Here is a 24025-nt window from a genome sequence, read left to right as displayed (position 1 = left end):
GAAAAAAGTCATGGTATAGTATGTCGAAAGTTATAGTATAGTATGTTGAAAAAAGTCATGGTAAAGTATGTTGAAAGTTATAGTATGGTATGTCGAAAAAAGTCACAGTATATTATGTTGAAAAAAGATAAAGTTTAGTATGTCGAAAGTTATAGTATAGTATGTCAAAAAAAGTCACAGTATATTATGTCGAAAAAAGTCATGGTTTAGTTTTTTGAAAAAAGTCATAGTATAGGATGTCGAAAAAAGTAACAGTATATTATGTCAAAAAAAGTCATAGTTTAGTATGTCGAAAGTTATAGTATAGTATGTCAAAAAAAGTCACAGTATATTATGTCGAAAAAAGTCATGGTTTAGTTTGTCAAAAAAAGTCATAGTATATATAGTATGTCGAAAAAAATCATAGTAGTATAGTATGTGGAAAAAAGTCGCGGTATATGACGTCAAAAAAGTCATGGTATAGTATGTTGAAAAGAGTCATAGTATAGTACGTCAAAAAAAGTCCCAGTATATGACGTCAAAAAAGTCATGGTATAGTATGTTGAAAAAAAAAAACGCGTTGGTTCGAATCCCATCCTCGTCGCACCCAAGTATCTGTGTATAATGTCCACAAGAGTAATATTAAAGCACGTCGTGGTTTAAAATGTAAAAGAAAGTCATAGTTTAGTATGTAAAAAAAAGTCATAGTATAGTTTGTCAAAAAAAGTCAGTTTACTATGTCAAAAAAGTCACAGTATAGAATGGCGAAAAAAGGCATAGTTTAGTATGTAGAAAGTTATAGTGTGGTATGTCGAAAAAAGTCACAGTATATTATGTCGAAAAAAGTCATAGTTTAGTATGTCGAAAGTTATAGTATAGTATGTCGAAAAAAGTCACAGTATATAATGTCGAAAAAAGTCATGGTTTAGTTTGACGAAAAAAGTCATAGTATATGACGACAATAAAGTCATAGTTTAGTATGTCGAAAGTTATAGTATAGTATGTCAAAAAAAGTCACAGTATATTATGTCGATAAAAAGTCATAGTTTAGTATGTCGAACGTTATAGTATAGTATGTCAAAAAAAGTCACAGTTTATTATGTTGAAACAAGTCATGGTTAGTTTAACGAAAAAAGTCATAGTATAGTATGTCGAAAAAAGTCACAGTATATGACGTCAAAAAAGTCATAGTTTAGTATGTCGAAAGTTATAGTATAGTATGTCAAAAAAAGTCACAATATATTATGTGGAAAAAAGTCACAGTATATTATGTCAAAAAAGTCATAGTTTAGTAAGTCGAACGTTATAGTATAGTATGTCAAAAAAAGTCACAGTATATTATGTCGAAACAAGTCATGGTTTAGTTTGTCGAAAAAAGTCATAGTATAGTATGTCAAAAAAAGTCACAGTATATTATGTCGGAAAAAGTCATGGTTTAGTTTTTTGATCACCAGACGAGGTGGCCGAGTGGTTAAGGCGATGGACTGCTAATCCATTGTGCTCTGCACGCGTGGGTTTGAATCCCATCCTCGTCGCACCCAAATATCATTAGTGTATAATGTCCACAAAAGTAATATTAAAGCACGTCATGGTTTAAAATGTAAAAAAAGGTCATACTATAGTTTGTCAAAAAAAGTCAGTTTACTATGTAAAAAAAGGTCATAGTATAGAATGGCGAAAAAAGGCATAGTATAGTATGTCGAAAGTTATAGTATGGTATGTCGAAAAAAGTCACAGTATATTATGTCGAAAAAAGTCATGGTTTAGTATGTCGAAAGTTATAGTGTAGTATGTAAAAAAAAGTCACAGTATATTATGTCGAAAAAAGTCATGGTTTAGTTTTTTGAAAAAAGTCATAGTATAGTATGTCGAAAAAAGTCATAGTATAGTATGTCGAAAAAAATCATAGTATAGTATGTCGAAAAAAGTCACAGTATATGACGTCAAAAAAGTCATGGTTTAGTATATCCAAAAAAAGTCATAGTATAGCATGTCAAAAAAATTCTGTTTACTATGTCAAAAAAGTCACAGTATATGACGTCAAAAAAGTCATAGTTTAGTATGTCGAAAGTTATAGTATAGTATGTCAAAAAAAGTCACAGTATATTATGTCGACATAAGTCATGGTTTAGTTTTTTGAAAAAAGTCATAGTATAGTATGTCGAAAAAAGTCATAGTATAGTATGTCGAAAAAAGTCACAGTATATTATGTCAAAAAAAGTCATAGTTTAGTATGTCGAAAGTTATAGTAAAGTCATGGTTTAGTACATTATGTCGAAAAAAGTATAGTATGTCAAAAAAGTCACAGTATATTATGTCGAAAAAAGTCATAGTTTAGTATGTCGAAAGTTATAGTATAGGATGTCAAAAAAAGTCAGTATATGACGTCAAAAAAGTCATGGTATAGTATGTTGAAAAAAGTCATAGTATAGTATGTTGAAAAAAGTCATGGTTTAGTATGTCCAAAAAAAGTCATAGTATAGTATGTCAAAAATAAGTCATAGTATAGCATGTTGAAAGTCATAGTATATTATGTCGAAGAAAGTCATAGTATATTATGTCGAAGAAAGTCACAGTATATTATGTCGAAAAAAGTCATGGTTTAGATTGATGAAAAAAGTCATAGTATAGTATGTCGAAAAAAGTCACAGTATATGACGTCAAAAAAGTCATAGTTTAGTATGTCGAAAGTCATAGTATAGTATGTCGAAAAAAGTCACAGTATATGACGTCAAAAAAAGTCATAGTTTAGTAAGTCGAAAGTTATAGTATAGTATGTCAAAAAAAGTCACAGTATATTATGTCGGAAAAAGTCATGGTTTAGTTCTTTGATCACCAGACGAGGTTGCCGAGTGGTTAAGGCGATGGACTGCTAATCCATTGTGCTCTGCACGCGTGGGTTCGAATCACATCCTCGTCGCACCCAAATATCTTTAGTGTATAATGTCCACAAAAGTAATATTAAAGCACGTAGTGGTTTAAAATGTAAAAGAAAGTCATAGTTTAATATGTAAAAAAAGGTCATAGTATAGTTTGTCAAAAAAAGTCAGTTTACTATTAAAAAAAAGGTCATAGTATAGAATGGCGAAAAAAGGCATAGTATAGTATGTCGAAAGTTATAGTATGGTATGTCGAAAAAAGTCAGTATATTATGTCGAAAAAAGTCATGGTTTAGTATGTCGAAAGTTATAGTATAGTATGTCAAAAAAAGTCACAGTATATTATGTCGAAAAAAGTCATAGTTTAGTATGTTGAAAGTTAACTATGTCAGTAAGTAAGTAAGTATAGTATGTCAAAAAAAGTCCCAGTATATGACGTCAAAAAAGTCATGGTATAGTTTGTTGAAAAAAGTCATAGTATAGTACGTCGAAAAAAGTCACAGTATATGACGTCAAAAAAGTCATGGTATAGTTTGTTGAAAAAAGTCACAGTATATGACGTCAAAAAAGTCATGGTTTAGTATGTCCAAAAAAAGTCATAGTATAGCATGTCAAAAAAAGTCAGATTACTATGTCAAAAAAGTCACAGTATAGAATGGCGAAAAAAGGCATAGTATAGCATGTCGAAAGTTATAGTATGGTATGTCGAAAAAAGTCACAGTATATTATGTCGAAAAAAGTCATAGTTTAGTATGTCGAAAAAAGTCACAGTATATGACGTCAAAAAAGTCATGGTTTAGTATGTCCAAAAAAAGTCATAGTATAGCATGTCAAAAAAAGTCAGTTTACTATGTCAAAAAAGTCACAGTATAGAATGGCGAAAAAAGGCATAGTATAGCATGTCGAAAGTTATAGTATGGTATGTCGAAAAAAGTCACAGTATAGTATGTCAAAAAAAGTCACAGTATATGACGTCAAAAAAGTCATGGTATAGTTGGTTGAAAAAAGTCATAGTATAGTATGTTGAAAAAAGTCATGGTTTAGTATGTCCAAAAAAAGTCATAGTATAGCATGTCAAAAATAAGTCATAGTATAGCATGTTGAAATTCATAGTATATTATGTCGAAGAAAGTCACAGTATATTATGTCGAAGAAAGTCACAGTATATTATGTTGAAAAAAGACATGGTATATCATGTCGAAAAAAGTCATGGTTCAGATTGATGAAAAAAGTCATAGTATAGTATGTCGAAAAAAGTCACAGTATATGACGTCAAAAAAGTCATAGTTTAGTATGTCGAAAGTTATAGTATAGTATGTCAAAAAAAGTCACAGTATATTATGTCGAAATTAGTCATGGTTTAGTTTTTTGAAAAAAGTCATAGTATAGTATGTCAAAAAAAGTCACAGTATATTATGTCGGAAAAAGTCATGGTTTAGTTTTTTGATTTCCAGATGAGGTGGCCGAGTGGTTAAGGCGATGGACTGCTAATCCATTGTGCTCTGCACGCGTGGGTTCGAATCCCATCCTCGTCGCACCCAAATATCTTTAGTGTATAATGTCCACAAAAGTAATATTAAAGCACGTCGTGGTTTAAAATGTAAAAGAAAGTCATAGTTTAGTATGTAAAAAAAGGTCATAGTATAGTTTGTCAAAAAAAGTCAGTTTACTATGTAAAAAAAGGTCATAGTATAGTTTGTCAAAAAAAGTCAGTTTACTATGTAAAAAAAGGTCATAGTATAGAATGGCGAAAAAAGGCATAGTAGAGTATGTCGAAAGTTATAGTATGTTATGTCGAAAAAAGTCACAGTATATTATGTCAAAAAAAGTCATAGTTTAGTATGTCGAAAGTTATAGTAAAGTCATGGTTTAGTACAGTATGTTGAAAAAAGTATAGTATGTCAAAAAAGTCACAGTATATTATGTGGAAAAAAGTCATAGTTTAGTATGTCGAAAGTTATAGTATAGTATGTCAAAAAAAGTCCCAGTATATGACGTCAAAAAAGTCATGGTATAGTTTGTTGAAAAAAGTCACAGTATATTATGTTGAAAAAAGTCATAGTATAGTATGTTGAAAAAAGTCATGGTTTAGTATGTCCAAAAAAAGTCATAGTATAGTATGTCAAAAATAAGTCATAGTATAGCATGTTGAAAGTCATAGTATATTATGTCGAAGAAAGTCATAGTATATTATGTCGAAGAAAGTCACAGTATAGTATGTCAAAAAAAGTCACAGTATATTATGTCGAAATAAGTCATCGTTTAGTTTTTTGAAAAAAGTCATAGTATAGTATGTCAAAAAAAGTCACAGTATATTATGTCGGAAAAAGTCATGGTTTAGTTTTTTGATCACCAGACGAGGTGGCCGAGTGGTTAAGGCGATGGACTGCTAATCCATTGTGCTCTGCACGCGTGGGTTAGAATCCCATCCTCGTCGCACCCAAATATCTTTAGTGTATAATGTCCACAAAAGTAATATTAAAGCACGTCGTGGTTTAAAATGTAAAAGAAAGTCATAGTTTAGTATGTAAAAAAAGGTCATAGTATAGTTTGTCAAAAAAAGTCAGTTTACTATGTAAAAAAAGGTCATAGTATAGAATGGCGAAAAAAGGCATAGTATAGTATGTCGAAAGTCATAGTATGTTATGTCGAAAAAAGTCACAGTATATTATGTCGAAAAAAGTCATAGTTTATTATGTCGAAAGGTATAGTATAGTATGTCAAAAAAAGTCACAGTATATTATGTCGAAAAAAGTCATGGTTTAGTTTATTGAAAAAAATCATAGTATAGTATGTCGAAAAAAGTCATAGTATAGTATGTCGAAAAAAATCATAGTATAGTATGTCGAAAAAAGTCACAGTATATTATGTCAAAAAATGTCATGGTATAGTATGTCGAAAGTTATAGTATAGTATGTCGAAAAAAGTCACAGTATATTATGTTGAAAAAAGTCATGGTTTAGTTTTTTGAAAAAAGTCATAGTATAGCATGTCGAAAAAAGTCATAGTATAGCATGTCAAAAAAAGTCAGTTTACTATGTCAAAAAAGTCATAGTATAGCATGTCAAAAATAAGTCATAGTATAGCATGTTGAAAGTCATAGTATATTATGTCGAAGAAAGTCATAGTATATTATGTCGAAGAAAGTCACAGTATATTATGTTGAAAAAAGACATGGTATATCATGTCGAAAAAAGTCATGGTTTAGACTGATGAAAAAAGTCATAGTATAGTATGTCGAAAAAAGTCACAGTATATGACGTCAAAAAAGTCATAGTTTAGTATGTCGAAAGTTATAGTAAAGTCATGGTTTAGTACAGTATGTCGAAAAAAGTATAGTATGTCAAAAAAGTCACAGTATATTATGTCGAAAAAAGTCATAGTTTAGTATGTTGAAAGTTATAGTATAGTATGTCAAAAAAAGTCACAGTATATGACGTCAAAAAAGTCATAGTTTAGTATGTCGAAAGTCATAGTATAGTATGTCGAAAAAAGTCACAGTATATGACGTCAAAAAAAGTCATAGTTTAGTAAGTCGAAAGTTATAGTATAGTATGTCAAAAAAAGTCACAGTATATTATGTCGGAAAAAGTCATGGTTTAGTTCTTTGATCACCAGACGAGGTTGCCGAGTGGTTAAGGCGATGGACTGCTAATCCATTGTGCTCTGCAAGTTATAGTATAGTATGTCAAAAAAAGTCACAGTATATTATGTCGAAAAAAGTCATAGTTTAGTATGTTGAAAGTTAACTATGTCAGTAAGTAAGTAAGTATAGTATGTCAAAAAAAGTCCCAGTATATGACGTCAAAAAAGTCATGGTATAGTTTGTTGAAAAAAGTCATAGTATAGTACGTCGAAAAAAGTCACAGTATATGACGTCAAAAAAGTCATGGTATAGTTTGTTGAAAAAAGTCACAGTATATGACGTCAAAAAAGTCATGGTTTAGTATGTCCAAAAAAAGTCATAGTATAGCATGTCAAAAAAAGTCAGATTACTATGTCAAAAAAGTCACAGTATAGAATGGCGAAAAAAGGCATAGTATAGCATGTCGAAAGTTATAGTATGGTATGTCGAAAAAAGTCACAGTATATTATGTCGAAAAAAGTCATAGTTTAGTATGTCGAAAAAAGTCACAGTATATGACGTCAAAAAAGTCATGGTTTAGTATGTCCAAAAAAAGTCATAGTATAGCATGTCAAAAAAAGTCAGTTTACTATGTCAAAAAAGTCACAGTATAGAATGGCGAAAAAAGGCATAGTATAGCATGTCGAAAGTTATAGTATGGTATGTCGAAAAAAGTCACAGTATAGTATGTCAAAAAAAGTCACAGTATATGACGTCAAAAAAGTCATGGTATAGTTGGTTGAAAAAAGTCATAGTATAGTATGTTGAAAAAAGTCATGGTTTAGTATGTCCAAAAAAAGTCATAGTATAGCATGTCAAAAATAAGTCATAGTATAGCATGTTGAAATTCATAGTATATTATGTCGAAGAAAGTCACAGTATATTATGTCGAAGAAAGTCACAGTATATTATGTTGAAAAAAGACATGGTATATCATGTCGAAAAAAGTCATGGTTCAGATTGATGAAAAAAGTCATAGTATAGTATGTCGAAAAAAGTCACAGTATATGACGTCAAAAAAGTCATAGTTTAGTATGTCGAAAGTTATAGTATAGTATGTCAAAAAAGTCACAGTATATTATGTCGAAATTAGTCATGGTTTAGTTTTTTGAAAAAAGTCATAGTATAGTATGTCAAAAAAAGTCACAGTATATTATGTCGGAAAAAGTCATGGTTTAGTTTTTTGATTTCCAGATGAGGTGGCCGAGTGGTTAAGGCGATGGACTGCTAATCCATTGTGCTCTGCACGCGTGGGTTCGAATCCCATCCTCGTCGCACCCAAATATCTTTAGTGTATAATGTCCACAAAAGTAATATTAAAGCACGTCGTGGTTTAAAATGTAAAAGAAAGTCATAGTTTAGTATGTAAAAAAAGGTCATAGTATAGTTTGTCAAAAAAAGTCAGTTTACTATGTAAAAAAAGGTCATAGTATAGTTTGTCAAAAAAAGTCAGTTTACTATGTAAAAAAAGGTCATAGTATAGAATGGCGAAAAAAGGCATAGTAGAGTATGTCGAAAGTTATAGTATGTTATGTCGAAAAAAGTCACAGTATATTATGTCAAAAAAAGTCATAGTTTAGTATGTCGAAAGTTATAGTAAAGTCATGGTTTAGTACAGTATGTTGAAAAAAGTATAGTATGTCAAAAAAGTCACAGTATATTATGTGGAAAAAAGTCATAGTTTAGTATGTCGAAAGTTATAGTATAGTATGTCAAAAAAAGTCACAGTATATTATGTCGAAATAAGTCATCGTTTAGTTTTTTGAAAAAAGTCATAGTATAGTATGTCAAAAAAAGTCACAGTATATTATGTCGGAAAAAGTCATGGTTTAGTTTTTTGATCACCAGACGAGGTGGCCGAGTGGTTAAGGCGATGGACTGCTAATCCATTGTGCTCTGCACGCGTGGGTTAGAATCCCATCCTCGTCGCACCCAAATATCTTTAGTGTATAATGTCCACAAAAGTAATATTAAAGCACGTCGTGGTTTAAAATGTAAAAGAAAGTCATAGTTTAGTATGTAAAAAAAGGTCATAGTATAGTTTGTCAAAAAAAGTCAGTTTACTATGTAAAAAAAGGTCATAGTATAGAATGGCGAAAAAAGGCATAGTATAGTATGTCGAAAGTCATAGTATGTTATGTCGAAAAAAGTCAGTATATTATGTCGAAAAAAGTCATAGTTTATTATGTCGAAAGGTATAGTATAGTATGTCAAAAAAAGTCACAGTATATTATGTCGAAAAAAGTCATGGTTTAGTTTATTGAAAAAAATCATAGTATAGTATGTCGAAAAAAGTCATAGTATAGTATGTCGAAAAAAATCATAGTATAGTATGTCGAAAAAAGTCACAGTATATTATGTCAAAAAATGTCATGGTATAGTATGTCGAAAGTTATAGTATAGTATGTCGAAAAAAGTCACAGTATATTATGTTGAAAAAAGTCATGGTTTAGTTTTTTGAAAAAAGTCATAGTATAGCATGTCGAAAAAAGTCATAGTATAGCATGTCAAAAAAAGTCAGTTTACTATGTCAAAAAAGTCATAGTATAGCATGTCAAAAATAAGTCATAGTATAGCATGTTGAAAGTCATAGTATATTATGTCGAAGAAAGTCATAGTATATTATGTCGAAGAAAGTCACAGTATATTATGTTGAAAAAAGACATGGTATATCATGTCGAAAAAAGTCATGGTTTAGTATGTCGAAAAAAGTCACAGTATATGACGTCAAAAAAGTCATAGTTTAGTATGTCGAAAGTTATAGTAAAGTCATGGTTTAGTACAGTATGTCGAAAAAAGTATAGTATGTCAAAAAAGTCACAGTATATTATGTCGAAAAAAGTCATAGTATAGTATGTTGAAAAAAGTAATAGTATAGTATGTTGAAAAAAGTCATGGTTTAGTATGTCCAAAAACAGTCATAGTATAGTATGTCAAAAATAAGTCATAGTATAGCATGTTGAAAGTCATAGTATATTATGTCGAAGAAAGTCACAGTATATTATGTTGAAAAAAGTCATAGTATAGCATGTTGAAAGTCATAGTATATTATGTCGAAAAAAGTCATGGTAAAGTATGTCGAAAGTTATAGTATAGTATGTTGAAAAAAGTCACAGTATATTATGTCGAAAAATGTCATGGTATAGTATGTCGAAAGTTATAGTATAGTATGTCGAAAAAAGTCAGTATATTATGTCGAAAAAAGTCACAGTATATTATGTTGAAAAAAGTCATAGTATAGTATGTTGAAAAAGTCATGGTTTAGTATGTCCAAAAAAAGTCATAGTATAGTATGTCAAAAATAAGTCATAGTATAGCATGTTGAAAGTCATAGTATATTATGTCGAAGAAAGTCATAGTATATTATGTCGAAGAAAGTCACAGTATATTATGTTGAAAAAAGTCATGGTATATTATGTCGAAAAAAGTCATGGTTTAGATTGATGAAAAAAGTCATAGTATAGTATGTCGAAAAAAGTCACAGTATATGACGTCAAAAAAGTCATAGTTTAGTATGTCGAAAGTTATAGTATAGTATGTCAAAAAAAGTCACAGTATATTATGTCGAAATAAGTCATGGTTTAGTTTTTTGAAAAAAGTCATAGTATATTATGTCGAAGAAAGTCATAGTGTATTATGTCGAAGAAAGTCACAGTATATTATGTTGAAAAAAGTCATGGTATGTTATGTCGAAAAAAGTCATGGTTTAGTTTGATGAAAAAAGTCATAGTATAGTATGTCGAAAAAAGTCACAGTATATGACGTCAAAAAAGTCATAGTTTAGTATGTCGAAAGTTATAGTATAGTATGTCAAAAAAAGTCACAGTATATTATGTCGACATAAGTCATGGTTTAGTTTATTGAAAAAAGTCATTTTATAGTATGTGGAAAAAAGTCATAGTATCGTATGTCGAAAAAAATCATAGTATAGCATGTCGAAAAAAGTCACAGTATATTATGTCGAAAAATGTCATGGTATAGTATGTCGAAAGTTATAGTATAGTATGTCGAAAAAAGTCACAGTATATTATGTTGAAAAAAGTCATGGTTTAGTTTTTTGAAAAAAGTCATAGTATAGTATGTCGAAAAAAGTCATAGTATAGCATGTCAAAAAAAGTCAGTTTACTATGTCAAAAAAGTCACAGTATAGAATGGCGAAAAAAGGCATAGTATAGCATGTCGAAAGTTATAGTATGGTATGTCGAAAAAAGTCACAGTATAGTATGTCAAAAAAAGTCACAGAATATGACGTCAAAAAAGTCATGGTATAGTTGGTTGAAAAAAGTCATAGTATAGTATGTTGAAAAAAGTCATGGTTTAGTATGTCCAAAAACAGTCATAGTATAGTATGTCAAAAATAAGTCATAGTATAGCATGTTGAAAGTCATAGTATATTATGTCGAAGAAAGTCACAGTATATCATGTTGAAAAAAGTCATAGTATAGCATGTTGAAAGTCATAGTATATTATGTCGAAAAAATTCATGGTATAGTATGTCGAAAGTTATAGTATAGTATGTCGAAAAAAGTCAGTATATTATGTCGAAAAAAGTCACAGTATATTATGTTGAAAAAAGTCATAGTATAGTATGTTGAAAAAAGTCATGGTTTAGTATGTCCAAAAAAAGTCATAGTATAGTATATCAAAAATAAGTCATAGTATAGCATGTTGAAAGTCATAGTATATTATGTCGAAAAAAGTCATGGTTTAGATTTTTGAGCACCGGACGAGGTGGCCGAGTGGTTAAGGCGATGGACTGCTAATCCATTGTGCTCTGCACGCGTGGGTTCGAATCCCATCCTTGTCGTATCTAAGTATCTTTAGTGTATAATGTCCACAAAATTAATATTAAAGCACGTCGTGGTTTAAAATGTAAAACAAAGTCATAGTTTAGAATGTAAAAAAAGGTCAGAGTATAGAATGGCGAAAGAAGGCATAGTATAGTATGTCGAAAGTTATAGTACGTTATGTCGAAAAAAGTCACAGTATATTATGTCGAAAAAAGTCATAGTTTATTATGTCGAAAGGTATAGTATAGTATGTCAAAAAATGTCACAGTATATTATGTCGAAAAAAGTCATGGTTTAGTTTATTGAAAAAAGTCATAGTATAGTATGTGGAAAAAAGTCATAGTGTAGTATGTCGAAAAAAATCACAGTATAGCATGTCGAAAAAAGTCACAGTATATTATGTCGAAAAATGTCATGGTATAGTATGTCGAAAGTTATAGTATAGTATGTCGAAAAAAGTCATAGTATAGCATGTCAAAAAAAGTCAGTTTACTATGTCAAAAAAGTCACAGTATAGAATGGCGAAAAAAGGCATAGTATAGCATGTCGAAAGTTATAGTATGGTATGTCGAAAAAAGTCACAGTATAGTATGTCAAAAAAAGTCACAGAATATGACGTCAAAAAAGTCATGGTATAGTTGGTTGAAAAAAGTCATAGTATAGTATGTTGAAAAAAGTCATGGTTTAGTATGTCCAAAAACAGTCATAGTATAGTATGTCAAAAATAAGTCATAGTATAGCATGTTGAAAGTCATAGTATATTATGTCGAAGAAAGTCACAGTATATCATGTTGAAAAAAGTCATAGTATAGCATGTTGAAAGTCATAGTATATTATGTCGAAAAAAGTCATGGTATAGTATGTCGAAAGTTATAGTATAGTATGTCGAAAAATGTCATGGTATAGTATGTCGAAAGTTATAGTATAGTATGTCGAAAAAAGTCAGTATATTATGTTGAAAAAAGTCACAGTATATTATGTTGAAAAAAGTCATAGTATAGTATGTTGAAAAAAGTCATGGTTTAGTATGTCCAAAAAAAGTCATAGTATAGTATGTCAAAAATAAGTCATAGTATAGCATGTTGAAAGTCATAGTATATTATGTCGAAAAAAGTCATGGTTTAGTTTTTTGATCACCAGACGAGGTGGCGGAGTGGTTAAGGCGATGGACTGCTAATCCATTGTGCTCTGCACGCGTGGGTTCGAATCCCATCCTTGTCGTATCTAAGTATCTTTAGTGTATAATGTCCACAAAAGTAATATTAAAGCACGTCGTGGTTTAAAATGTAAAACAAAGTCATAGTTTAGAATGTAAAAAAAGGTCATAGTATAGAATGGCGAAAGAAGGCATAGTATAGTATGTCGAAAGTTATAGTATGTTATGTCGAAAAAAGTCATAGTTTATTATGTCGAAAGGTATAGTATAGTATGTCAAAAAAAGTCACAGTATATTATGTCGAAAAAAGTCATGGTTTAGTTTATTGAAAAAAGTCATAGTATAGTATGTGGAAAAAAGTCATAGTGTAGTATGTCGAAAAAAATCATAGTATAGCATGTTGAAAAAAGTCACAGTATATTATGTCGAAAAATGTCATGGTATAGTATGTCGAAAGTTATAGTATAGTATGTCGAAAAAAGTCACAGTATATTATGTTGAAAAAAGTCATGGTTTAGTTTTTTGAAAAAAGTCATAGTATAGTATGTCGAAAAAAGTCATAGTATAGCATGTCAAAAAAAGTAAGTTTACTATGTCAAAAAAGTCACAGTATAGAATGGCGAAAAAAGGCATAGTATAGCATGTCGAAAGTTATAGTATGGTATGTCGAAAAAAGTCACAGTATAGTATGTCAAAAAAAGTCACAGAATATGACGTCAAAAAAGTCATGGTATAGTTGGTTGAAAAAAGTCATAGTATAGTATGTTGAAAAAAGTCATGGTTTAGTATGTCCAAAAACAGTCATAGTATAGTATGTCAAAAATAAGTCATAGTATAGCATGTTGAAAGTCATAGTATATTATGTCGAAGAAAGTCACAGTATATCATGTTGAAAAAAGTCATAGTATAGCATGTTGAAAGTCATAGTATATTATGTCGAAAAAAGTCATGGTATAGTATGTCGAAAGTTATAGTATAGTATGTCGAAAAATGTCATGGTATAGTATGTCGAAAGTTATAGTATAGTATGTCGAAAAAAGTCAGTATATTATGTTGAAAAAAGTCACAGTATATTATGTTGAAAAAAGTCATAGTATAGTATGTTGAAAAAAGTCATGGTTTAGTATGTCCAAAAAAAGTCATAGTATAGTATGTCAAAAATAAGTCATAGTATAGCATGTTGAAAGTCATAGTATATTATGTCGAAAAAAGTCATGGTTTAGTTTTTTGATCACCAGACGAGGTGGCGGAGTGGTTAAGGCGATGGACTGCTAATCCATTGTGCTCTGCACGCGTGGGTTCGAATCCCATCCTTGTCGTATCTAAGTATCTTTAGTGTATAATGTCCACAAAAGTAATATTAAAGCACGTCGTGGTTTAAAATGTAAAACAAAGTCATAGTTTAGAATGTAAAAAAGGTCATAGTATAGAATGGCGAAAGAAGGCATAGTATAGTATGTCGAAAGTTATAGTATGTTATGTCGAAAAAAGTCATAGTTTATTATGTCGAAAGGTATAGTATAGTATGTCAAAAAAAGTCACAGTATATTATGTCGAAAAAAGTCATGGTTTAGTTTATTGAAAAAAGTCATAGTATAGTATGTGGAAAAAAGTCATAGTGTAGTATGTCGAAAAAAACTCATAGTATAGCATGTTGAAAAAAGTCACAGTATATTATGTCGAAAAATGTCATGGTATAGTATGTCGAAAGTTATAGTATAGTATGTCGAAAAAAGTCACAGTATATTATGTTGAAAAAAGTCATGGTTTAGTTTTTTGAAAAAAGTCATAGTATAGTATGTCGAAAAAAGTCATAGTATAGCATGTCAAAAAAAGTAAGTTTACTATGTCAAAAAAGTCACAGTATAGAATGGCGAAAAAAGGCATAGTATAGCATGTCGAAAGTTATAGTATGGTATGTCGAAAAAAGTCACAGTATAGTATGTCAAAAAAAGTCACAGAATATGACGTCAAAAAAGTCATGGTATAGTTGGTTGAAAAAAGTCATAGTATAGTATGTTGAAAAAAGTCATGGTTTAGTATGTCCAAAAACAGTCATAGTATAGTATGTCAAAAATAAGTCATAGTATAGCATGTTGAAAGTCATAGTATATTATGTCGAAGAAAGTCACAGTATATCATGTTGAAAAAAGTCATAGTATAGCATGTTGAAAGTCATAGTATATTATGTCGAAAAAAGTCATGGTATAGTATGTCGAAAGTTATAGTATAGTATGTCGAAAAATGTCATGGTATAGTATGTCGAAAGTTATAGTATAGTATGTCGAAAAAAGTCACAGTATATTATGTTGAAAAAAGTCATGGTTTAGTTTTTTGAAAAAAGTCATAGTATAGTATGTCGAAAAAAGTCATAGTATAGCATGTCAAAAAAAGTCAGTTTACTATGTCAAAAAAGTCACAGTATAGAATGGAGAAAAAAGGCATAGTATAGCATGTCGAAAGTTATAGTATGGTATGTCGAAAAAAGTCACAGTATAGTATGTCAAAAAAGTCACAGAATATGACGTCAAAAAAGTCATGGTATAGTTGGTTGAAAAAAGTCATAGTATAGTATGTTGAAAAAAGTCATGGTTTAGTATGTCCAAAAACAGTCATAGTATAGTATGTCAAAAATAAGTCATAGTATAGCATGTTGAAAGTCATAGTATATTATGTCGAAGAAAGTCACAGTATATCATGTTGAAAAAAGTCATAGTATAGCATGTTGAAAGTCATAGTATATTATGTCGAAAAAAGTCATGGTATAGTATGTCGAAAGTTATAGTATAGTATGTCGAAAAATGTCATGGTATAGTATGTCGAAAGTTATAGTATAGTATGTCGAAAAAAGTCAGTATATTATGTCGAAAAAAGTCACAGTATATTATGTTGAAAAAAGTCATAGTATAGTATGTTGAAAAAAGTCATGGTTTAGTATGTCCAAAAAAAGTCATAGTATAGTATGTCAAAAATAAGTCATTGTATAGCATGTTGAAAGTCATAGTATATTATGTCGAAAAAAGTCATGGTTTAGTTTTTTGAGCACCAGACGAGGTGGCCGAGTGGTTAAGGCGATGGACTGCTAATCCATTGTGCTCTGCACGCGTGGGTTCGAATCCCATCCTCGTCGTATCTAAGTATCTTTAGTGTATAATGTCCACAAAAGTAATATTAAAGCACGTCGTGGTTTAAAATGTAAAACAAAGTCATAGTTTAGAATGTAAAAAAAGGTCATAGTATAGAATGGCGAAAGAAGGCATAGTATGTCGAAAGTTATAGTACGTTATGTCGAAAAAAGTCACAGTATATTATGTCGAAAAAAGTCATAGTTTATTATGTCGAAAGGTATAGTATAGTATGTCAAAAAAAGTCACAGTATATTATGTCGAAAAAAGTCATGGTTTAGTTTATTGAAAAAAGTCATAGTATAGTATGTGGAAAAAAGTCATAGTATATTATGTCGAAAAAAGTCATGGTATAGTATGTCGAAAGTTATAGTATAGTATGTCGAAAAATGTCATGGTATAGTATGTCGAAAGTTATAGTATAGTATGTCGAAAAAAGTCACAGTATATTATGTTGAAAAAAGTCATGGTTTAGTTTTTTGAAAAAAGTCATAGTATAGTATGTCGAAAAAAGTCATAGTATAGCATGTCAAAAAAAGTCAGTTTACTATGTCAAAAAAGTCACAGTATAGAATGGCGAAAAAAGGCATAGTATAGCATGTCGAAAGTTATAGTATGGTATGTCGAAAAAAGTCACAGTATAGTATGTCAAAAAAAGTCACAGAATATGACGTCAAAAAAGTCATGGTATAGTTGGTTGAAAAAAGTCATAGTATAGTATGTTGAAAAAAGTCATGGTTTAGTATGTCCAAAAACAGTCATAGTATAGTATGTCAAAAATAAGTCATAGTATAGCATGTTGAAAGTCATAGTATATTATGTCGAAGAAAGTCACAGTATATCATGTTGAAAAAAGTCATAGTATAGCATGTTGAAAGTCATAGTATATTATGTCGAAAAAAGTCATGGTATAGTATGTCGAAAGTTATAGTATAGTATGTCGAAAAATGTCATGGTATAGTATGTCGAAAGTTATAGTATAGTATGTCGAAAAAAGTCACAGTATATTATGTTGAAAAAAGTCATGGTTTAGTTTTTTGAAAAAAGTCATAGTATAGTATGTCGTAAAAAGTCATAGTATAGCATGTCAAAAAAAGTCAGTTTACTATGTCAAAAAAGTCACAGTATAGAATGGAGAAAAAAGGCATAGTATAGCATGTCGAAAGTTATAGTATGGTATGTCGAAAAAAGTCACAGTATAGTATGTCAAAAAAAGTCACAGAATATGACGTCAAAAAAGTCATGGTATAGTTGGTTGAAAAAAGTCATAGTATAGTATGTTGAAAAAAGTCATGGTTTAGTATGTCCAAAAACAGTCATAGTATAGTATGTCAAAAATAAGTCATAGTATAGCATGTTGAAAGTCATAGTATATTATGTCGAAAAAAGTCATGGTATAGTATGTCGAAAGTTATAGTATAGTATGTCGAAAAATGTCATGGTATAGTATGTCGAAAGTTATAGTATAGTATGTCGAAAAAAGTCAGTATATTATGTCGAAAAAAGTCACAGTATATTATGTTGAAAAAAGTCATAGTATAGTATGTTGAAAAAAGTCATGGTTTAGTATGTCCAAAAAAAGTCATAGTATAGTATGTCAAAAATAAGTCATTGTATAGCATGTTGAAAGTCATAGTATATTATGTCGAAAAAAGTCATGGTTTAGTTTTTTGAGCACCAGACGAGGTGGCCGAGTGGTTAAGGCGATGGACTGCTAATCCATTGTGCTCTGCACGCGTGGGTTCGAATCCCATCCTCGTCGTATCTAAGTATCTTTAGTGTATAATGTCCACAAAAGTAATATTAAAGCACGTCGTGGTTTAAAATGTAAAACAAAGTCATAGTTTAGAATGTAAAAAAAGGTCATAGTATAGAATGGCGAAAGAAGGCATAGTATGTCGAAAGTTATAGTACGTTATGTCGAAAAAAGTCACAGTATATTATGTCGAAAAAAGTCATAGTTTATTATGTCGAAAGGTATAGTATAGTATGTCAAAAAAAGTCACAGTATATTATGTCGAAAAAAGTCATGGTTTAGTTTATTGAAAAAAGTCATAGTATAGTATGTGGAAAAAAGTCATAGTATAGTATGTCGAAAAAAATCATAGTATAGCATGTCGAAAAAAGTCACAGTATATTATGTCGAAAAATGTCATGGTATAGTATGTCGAAAGTTATAGTATAGTATGTCGAAAAAAGTCACAGTATATTATGTTGAAAAAAGTCATGGTTTAGTTTTTTGAAAAAAGTCATAGTATAGTATGTCGAAAAAAGTCATAGTATAGCATGTCAAAAAAAGTCAGTTTACTATGTCAAAAAAGTCACAGTATAGAATGGCGAAAAAAGGCATAGTATAGCATGTCGAAAGTTATAGTATGGTATGTCGAAAAAAGTCACAGTATAGTATGTTGAAAAAAGTCATAGTATAGTATGTTGAAAAAAGTCATGGTTTAGTATGTCCAAAAAAAGTCATAGTATAGTATGTCAAAAATAAGTCATAGTATAGCATGTTGAAAGTCATCGTATATTATGTCGAAAAAAGTCATGGTTTAGTTTTTTGATCACCAGACGAGGTGGCCGAGTGGTTAAGGCGATGGACTGCTAATCCATTGTGCTCTGCACGCGTGGGTTCGAATCCCATCCTCGTCGTATCTAAGTATCTTTAGTGTATAATGTCCACAAAAGTAATATTAAAGCACGTCGTGGTTTAAAATGTAAAACAAAGTCATAGTTTAGAATGTAAAAAAAGGTCATAGTATAGAATGGCGAAAGAAGGCATAGTATAGTATGTCGAAAGTTATAGTATGTTATGTCGAAAAAAGTCACAGTATATTATGTCGAAAAAAGTCATAGTTTATTATGTCGAAAGGTATAGTATAGAATGTCAAAAAAAGTCACAGTATATTATGTCGAAAAAAGTCATGGTTTAGTTTATTGAAAAAAGTCATAGTATAGTATGTGGAAAAAAGTCATAGTATAGTATGTCGAAAAAAATCATAGTATAGCATGTCGAAAAAAGTCACAGTATATTATGTCGAAAAATGTCATGGTATAGTATGTCGAAAGTTATAGTATAGTATGTCGAAAAAAGTCACAGTATATTATGTTGAAAAAAGTCATGGTTTAGTTTTTTGAAAAAAGTCATAGTATAGTATGTCAAAAAAAATCATAGTATAGCATGTCGAAAAAAGTCACAGTATATTATGTCGAAAAATGTCATGGTATAGTATGTCGAAAGTTATAGTATAGTATGTCGAAAAAAGTCACAGTATATTATGTTGAAAAAAGTCATGGTTTAGTTTTTTGAAAAAAGTCATAGTATAGTATGTCGAAAAAAGTCATAGTATAGCATGTCAAAAAAAGTCAGTTTACTATGTCAAAAAAGTCACAGTATAGAATGGCGAAAAAAGGCATAGTATAGCATGTCGAAAGTTATAGTATGGTATGTCGAAAAAAGTCACAGTATAGTATGTCAAAAAAAGTCACAGAATATGACGTCAAAAAAGTCATGGTATAGTTGGTTGAAAAAAGTCATAGTATAGTATGTTGAAAAAAGTCATGGTTTAGTATGTCCAAAAACAGTCATAGTATAGTATGTCAAAAATAAGTCATAGTATAGCATGTTGAAAGTCATAGTATATTATGTCGAAGAAAGTCACAGTATATCATGTTGAAAAAAGTCATAGTATAGCATGTTGAAAGTCATAGTATATTATGTCGAAAAAAGTCATGGTATAGTATGTCGAAAGTTATAGTATAGTATGTCAAAAAATGTCATGGTATAGTATGTCGAAAGTTATAGTATAGTATGTCGAAAAAAGTCAGTATATTATGTCGAAAAAAGTCACAGTATATTATGTTGAAAAAAGTCATAGTATAGTATGTTGAAAAAAGTCATGGTTTAGTATGTCCAAAAAAAGTCATAGTATAGTATGTCAAAAATAAGTCATAGTATAGCATGTTGAAAGTCATCGTATATTATGTCGAAAAAAGTCATGGTTTAGTTTTTTGATCACCAGACGAGGTGGCCGAGTGGTTAAGGCGATGGACTGCTAATCCATTGTGCTCTGCACGCGTGGGTTCGAATCCCATCCTCGTCGTATCTAAGTATCTTTAGTGTATAATGTCCACAAAAGTAATATTAAAGCACGTCGTGGTTTAAAATGTAAAACAAAGTCATAGTTTAGAATGTAAAAAAAGGTCATAGTATAGAATGGCGAAAGAAGGCATAGTATAGTATGTCGAAAGTTATAGTATGTTATGTCGAAAAAAGTCACAGTATATTATGTCGAAAAAAGTCATAGTTTATTATGTCGAAAGGTATAGTATAGAATGTCAAAAAAAGTCACAGTATATTATGTCGAAAAAAGTCATGGTTTAGTTTATTGAAAAAAGTCATAGTATAGTATGTGGAAAAAAGTCATAGTATAGTATGTCGAAAAAAATCATAGTATAGCATGTCGAAAAAAGTCACAGTATATTATGTCGAAAAATGTCATGGTATAGTATGTCGAAAGTTATAGTATAGTATGTCGAAAAAAGTCACAGTATATTATGTTGAAAAAAGTCATGGTTTAGTTTTTTGAAAAAAGTCATAGTATAGTATGTCGAAAAAAGTCATAGTATAGCATGTCAAAAAAAGTCAGTTTACTATGTCAAAAAAGTCACAGTATAGAATGGAGAAAAAAGGCATAGTATAGCATGTCGAAAGTTATAGTATGGTATGTCGAAAAAAGTCACAGTATAGTATGTCAAAAAAAGTCACAGAATATGACGTCAAAAAAGTCATGGTATAGTTGGTTGAAAAAAGTCATAGTATAGTATGTTGAAAAAAGTCATGGTTTAGTATGTCCAAAAACAGTCATAGTATAGTATGTCAAAAATAAGTCATAGTATAGCATGTTGAAAGTCATAGCATATTATGTCGAAGAAAGTCACAGTATATCATGTTGAAAAAAGTCATAGTATAGCATGTTGAAAGTCATAGTATATTATGTCGAAAAAAGTCATGGTATAGTATGTCGAAAGTTATAGTATAGTATGTCGAAAAATGTCATGGTATAGTATGTCGAAAGTCATAGTATAGTATGTTGAAAAAAGTCATGGTTTAGTATGTCCAAAAAAAGTCATAGTATAGTATGTCAAAAATAAGTCATAGTATAGCACGTTGAAAGTCATAGTATATTATGTCGAAAAAAGTCATGGTTTAGTTTTTTGAGCACCAGACGAGGTGGCCGAGTGGTTAAGGTGATGGACTGCTAATCCATTGTGCTCTGCACGCGTGGGTTCGAATCCCATCCTCGTCGTATCTAAGTATCTTTAGTGTATAATGTCCACAAAAGTAATATTAAAGCACGTCGTGGTTTAAAATGTAAAACAAAGTCATAGTTTAGAATGTAAAAAAAGGTCATAGTATAGAATGGCGAAAGAAGGCATAGTATGTCGAAAGTTATAGTACGTTATGTCGAAAAAAGTCACAGTATATTATGTCGAAAAAAGTCATAGTTTATTATGTCGAAAGGTATAGTATAGTATGTCAAAAAAAGTCACAGTATATTATGTCGAAAAAAGTCATGGTTTAGTTTATTGAAAAAAGTCATAGTATAGTATGTGGAAAAAAGTCATAGTATAGTATGTCGAAAAAAATCATAGTATAGCATGTCGAAAAAAGTCACAGTATATTATGTCGAAAAATGTCATGGTATAGTATGTCGAAAGTTATAGTATAGTATGTCGAAAAAAGTCACAGTATATTATGTTGAAAAAAGTCATGGTTTAGTTTTTTGAAAAAAGTCATAGTATAGTATGTCGAAAAAAGTCATAGTATAGCATGTCAAAAAAAGTCAGTTTACTATGTCAAAAAAGTCACAGTATAGAATGGCGAAAAAAAGGCATAGTATAGCATGTCGAAAGTTATAGTATGGTATGTCGAAAAAAGTCACAGTATAGTATGTCAAAAAAAGTCACAGAATATGACGTCAAAAAAGTCATGGTATAGTTGGTTGAAAAAAGTCATAGTATAGTATGTTGAAAAAAGTCATGGTTTAGTATGTCCAAAAACAGTCATAGTATAGTATGTCAAAAATAAGTCATAGTATAGCATGTTGAAAGTCATAGTATATTATGTCGAAGAAAGTCACAGTATATCATGTTGAAAAAAGTCATAGTATAGCATGTTGAAAGTCATAGTATATTATGTCGAAAAAAGTCATGGTATAGTATGTCGAAAGTTATAGTATAGTATGTCAAAAAATGTCATGGTATAGTATGTCGAAAGTTATAGTATAGTATGTCGAAAAAAGTCAGTATATTATGTCGAAAAAAGTCACAGTATATTATGTTGAAAAAAGTCATAGTATAGTATGTTGAAAAAAGTCATGGTTTAGTATGTCCAAAAAAAGTCATAGTATAGTATGTCAAAAATAAGTCATAGTATAGCATGTTGAAAGTCATCGTATATTATGTCGAAAAAAGTCATGGTTTAGTTTTTTGATCACCAGACGAGGTGGCCGAGTGGTTAAGGCGATGGACTGCTAATCCATTGTGCTCTGCACGCGTGGGTTCGAATCCCATCCTCGTCGTATCTAAGTATCTTTAGTGTATAATGTCCACAAAAGTAATATTAAAGCACGTCGTGGTTTAAAATGTAAAACAAAGTCATAGTTTAGAATGTAAAAAAAGGTCATAGTATAGAATGGCGAAAGAAGGCATAGTATAGTATGTCGAAAGTTATAGTATGTTATGTCGAAAAAAGTCACAGTATATTATGTCGAAAAAAGTCATAGTTTATTATGTCGAAAGGTATAGTATAGAATGTCAAAAAAAGTCACAGTATATTATGTCGAAAAAAGTCATGGTTTAGTTTATTGAAAAAAGTCATAGTATAGTATGTGGAAAAAAGTCATAGTATAGTATGTCGAAAAAAAATCATAGTATAGCATGTCGAAAAAAGTCACAGTATATTATGTCGAAAAATGTCATGGTATAGTATGTCGAAAGTTATAGTATAGTATGTCGAAAAAAGTCACAGTATATTATGTTGAAAAAAGTCATGGTTTAGTTTTTTGAAAAAAGTCATTGTATAGTATGTCGAAAAAAGTCATAGTATAGCATGTCAAAAAAAGTCAGTTTACTATGTCAAAAAAGTCACAGTATAGAATGGAGAAAAAAGGCATAGTATAGCATGTCGAAAGTTATAGTATGGTATGTCGAAAAAAGTCACAGTATAGTATGTCAAAAAAAGTCACAGAATATGACGTCAAAAAAGTCATGGTATAGTTGGTTGAAAAAAGTCATAGTATAGTATGTTGAAAAAAGTCATGGTTTAGTATGTCCAAAAACAGTCATAGTATAGTATGTCAAAAATAAGTCATAGTATAGCATGTTGAAAGTCATAGCATATTATGTCGAAGAAAGTCACAGTATATCATGTTGAAAAAAGTCATAGTATAGCATGTTGAAAGTCATAGTATATTATGTCGAAAAAAGTCATGGTATAGTATGTCGAAAGTTATAGTATAGTATGTCGAAAAATGTCATGGTATAGTATGTCGAAAGTTATAGTATAGTATGTCGAAAAAAGTCAGTATATTATGTCGAAAAAAGTCACAGTATATTATGTTGAAAAAAGTCATAGTATAGTATGTTGAAAAAAGTCATGGTTTAGTATGTCCAAAAAAAGTCATAGTATAGTATGTCAAAAATAAGTCATAGTATAGCACGTTGAAAGTCATAGTATATTATGTCGAAAAAAGTCATGGTTTAGTTTTTTGAGCACCAGACGAGGTGGCCGAGTGGTTAAGGCCATGGACTGCTAATCCATTGTGCTCTGCACGCGTGGGTTCGAATCCCATCCTCGTCGTATCTAAGTATCTTTAGTGTATAATGTCCACAAAAGTAATATTAAAGCACGTCGTGGTTTAAAATGTAAAACAAAGTCATAGTTTAGAATGTAAAAAAAGGTCATAGTATAGAATGGCGAAAGAAGGCATAGTATGTCGAAAGTTATAGTACGTTATGTCGAAAAAAGTCACAGTATATTATGTCGAAAAAAGTCATAGTTTATTATGTCGAAAGGTATAGTATAGTATGTCAAAAAAAGTCACAGTATATTATGTCGAAAAAAGTCATGGTTTAGTTTATTGAAAAAAGTCATAGTATAGTATGTGGAAAAAAGTCATAGTATAGTATGTCGAAAAAAAATCATAGTATAGCATGTCGAAAAAAGTCACAGTATATTATGTCGAAAAATGTCATGGTATAGTATGTCGAAAGTTATAGTATAGTATGTCGAAAAAAGTCACAGTATATTATGTTGAAAAAAGTCATGGTTTAGTTTTTTGAAAAAAGTCATAGTATAGTATGTCGAAAAAAGTCATAGTATAGCATGTCAAAAAAAGTCAGTTTACTATGTCAAAAATGTCACAGTATAGAATGGAGAAAAAAGGCATAGTATAGCATGTCGAAAGTTA

General features: G+C 30.2%; 1 protein-coding gene and 16 non-coding genes across 17 annotated transcripts in view; 16 read left to right on the top strand and 1 right to left on the bottom strand.

Moving 5' to 3' along the window:
* cntrl (centriolin) overlaps nt 1–24025 on the bottom strand; it is a 115381-nt gene that overhangs the window by 9027 nt on the left and 82329 nt on the right. The window lies entirely within an intron of this gene.
* Nucleotides 1433–1514, top strand: trnas-gcu. Its single transcript has one exon. It is a non-coding gene; the product is annotated as a tRNA-Ser (tRNA).
* trnas-gcu lies at nt 2818–2899 on the top strand. Its single transcript has one exon. It is a non-coding gene; the product is annotated as a tRNA-Ser (tRNA).
* Nucleotides 4312–4393, top strand: trnas-gcu. Its single transcript has one exon. It is a non-coding gene; the product is annotated as a tRNA-Ser (tRNA).
* trnas-gcu lies at nt 5214–5295 on the top strand. The gene has a single exon. It is a non-coding gene; the product is annotated as a tRNA-Ser (tRNA).
* trnas-gcu lies at nt 7677–7758 on the top strand. The gene has a single exon. It is a non-coding gene; the product is annotated as a tRNA-Ser (tRNA).
* Nucleotides 8331–8412, top strand: trnas-gcu. The gene has a single exon. It is a non-coding gene; the product is annotated as a tRNA-Ser (tRNA).
* On the top strand, nt 11209–11290 carry trnas-gcu. The gene has a single exon. It is a non-coding gene; the product is annotated as a tRNA-Ser (tRNA).
* Nucleotides 12413–12494, top strand: trnas-gcu. Its single transcript has one exon. It is a non-coding gene; the product is annotated as a tRNA-Ser (tRNA).
* trnas-gcu lies at nt 13667–13748 on the top strand. The gene has a single exon. It is a non-coding gene; the product is annotated as a tRNA-Ser (tRNA).
* trnas-gcu lies at nt 15478–15559 on the top strand. The gene has a single exon. It is a non-coding gene; the product is annotated as a tRNA-Ser (tRNA).
* Nucleotides 17235–17316, top strand: trnas-gcu. The gene has a single exon. It is a non-coding gene; the product is annotated as a tRNA-Ser (tRNA).
* On the top strand, nt 18122–18203 carry trnas-gcu. The gene has a single exon. It is a non-coding gene; the product is annotated as a tRNA-Ser (tRNA).
* On the top strand, nt 19573–19654 carry trnas-gcu. Its single transcript has one exon. It is a non-coding gene; the product is annotated as a tRNA-Ser (tRNA).
* On the top strand, nt 20779–20860 carry trnas-gcu. Its single transcript has one exon. It is a non-coding gene; the product is annotated as a tRNA-Ser (tRNA).
* Nucleotides 22054–22135, top strand: trnas-gcu. Its single transcript has one exon. It is a non-coding gene; the product is annotated as a tRNA-Ser (tRNA).
* Nucleotides 23334–23415, top strand: trnas-gcu. Its single transcript has one exon. It is a non-coding gene; the product is annotated as a tRNA-Ser (tRNA).

The sequence above is a fragment of the Sander lucioperca genome, chromosome 2, assembly GCF_008315115.2.
Source record: "Sander lucioperca isolate FBNREF2018 chromosome 2, SLUC_FBN_1.2, whole genome shotgun sequence".
Lineage (NCBI taxonomy): Eukaryota > Metazoa > Chordata > Actinopteri > Perciformes > Percidae > Sander > Sander lucioperca.
This window is presented reverse-complemented; position numbering and strand designations above follow the sequence as displayed.